Source organism: Camellia sinensis, chromosome 1 (genome assembly GCF_055761805.1).
Source record: "Camellia sinensis isolate YWXY chromosome 1, ASM5576180v1, whole genome shotgun sequence".
NCBI classification, from domain to species: Eukaryota; Viridiplantae; Streptophyta; class Magnoliopsida; order Ericales; family Theaceae; genus Camellia; species Camellia sinensis.
The window spans coordinates 80,500,333-80,502,396 of record NC_138961.1 but is presented as its reverse complement, the minus strand read 5'-3'; positions in this window follow the sequence as shown (position 1 = coordinate 80,502,396).

The following is a 2,064-nucleotide window of genomic DNA, read 5'->3' as shown; positions in this document are numbered from 1 at the left end:
AGTTAGTGTTTTGTAAAAATATAAGACATTAAAAGAAATAACATGTTTATAAAAACACAACTATATTCTTTGGTTGTTTTCACATTCAGATCTTGTGAGTCATTACAAAATGTGCAAGGGTCAATATCACTATAAGTACATAACATATTTATATTTATACTATGCATAACTGGAGTCCTTTAATCTATGTGTGATTCAATAGAAAGAGGAAATTATGTGAAAAAGTGTATTTTGAAATTTGTGTTGGTAGCATAATATGGTGTTGTCCTACTTCAGAACACAAAATATCAAATAATAAATAATGCCTCCACTACTTTACAACTGTAGCTACTTGATTTCCTATTCATACTGTGCTGTGACTTGTGACTTGAGCCACCGTGATGTGAGCTGAACAATCATAGAAGCCTTAAAGTGATTCTGCTGCAGCTGCTCAAGTTTGCTAGAAGCCTAAGGTAAGGCTGCTGCGGGTGCTCAAGTTGGCTAGACTGAGATATCTCATCACATCCCACAACATTCTTTCCAGCGGGGACAAGGGACCCAAGTACCTTGTCCCTGAAGAGCAGAAAATTCTTCAGATATGGCCTAGCGACAGTGCTGAAACTTGGAAGCAACAGAGAAGCTAGAAGGCTCAGTAGTAGAGTTAACTACTTGAGAAGTTGTAAATGACGATGCCAGGCCTAACATGATGATTCTCAAGGAATTAGTTTCTGAGGTTAATCCTACTCCTATTCACGTGGTTACCTATATAGAGGAGTTGATGAATCCTCTCCTTCAGGATTCATGGGAAGCAAGGGTTGTACAACTGAAGTTCATCCAGTTCCTGCAACAGGGGGATACCATGACTATGCTTGATTGTTCTGAGGCTGGGATTGCATCTGATAGCATCGCCGTTCTGGACAATACTGGACACAGGATTTGGAGGGCAGAGATTCATTCTCCTACGGATCTGGATCAGTAACACCTTTAGGATTAGTTCAGGGTAAGGAGGCAAAGAAGAGGCCTCCTGGAAAAGTTGGGGGTGGTCGGTAAGCTAACTCCAAAAGATAATGAATATAGGTGCTTGAAATATTAGCGGGGTCTCAATGGCCCTATAAAGCAATCAGAGATTAAGAAGATCATCTACCATAATAGGTTTTTTGTTTTGGTATCATTGAAACAAAGGTTAGGAATGTTAAAATTCCTACTATTTTGAAGCATAGTTTACCAAATGATTGGGGTGTCTGGATAATATAGGTACTGGAATATAGCCAGGATTAGATTCACTTGGAATACTTTGTGGCAAAGAACAAGATTGTGGTCAAGCACTTTCCGTTTGTGACGAAATTTTCCTATCTTTGATCAAGACGAGGAACCAGACCATGATCAAGATTTTGCCATCTTTGATGACGATAGCGAGGCATTGGCTTATGAGGAAGTTGACGTTTGTAAATATGAAGAAGTTGATACTAGTGAGTATGAAGGAGTTGCAATTTTTAACAACTATGATGATGAAGACGACCTTGTAGAGCGTAAAAGTGTACATGAGGATGAAGTACATGAGAATGAAATATTGCTTCCCATGAAGGAAGTGGTTTCAATCCAACCTCTATCCCTATTCTATATTCTATGAAAATTATAGTAGAGAGTCATAACATTGAAGTTACATGGTTGTCGAATGAATTTTACTTCCAAGAAATGCCTCTTATGCTATCTTTAAAGCCATTTGTTCCACTTTGTGTTGGTGTAGATGAGTTTATTCTTGGGCCATGCAAGAAGCATTATTTTGATGACATCTTGCTTCCAAAACGGCACACTATATGGGTGGCCCATTCACACCTCAACATGGCTTTGGTTGATGTGCATAAACAATAACTCGTTTTTATGGAAGGATATTTGCTAGGGTAATCTTGAATAAGGACCTGCAACTACTTAGTCACTTCCTTTGTTGCCGGGTTCTTCTTGCACCGACACAATTTCCTTTTATTGCAGATTAGTTTCCTTTGTGAAATTTGTTTGTATTGTACTTTCTAGTTTTGTGTTTTTTCTAGTGCATTGGTTATAGTTTGTTTGTCTTCATTTGAGAAC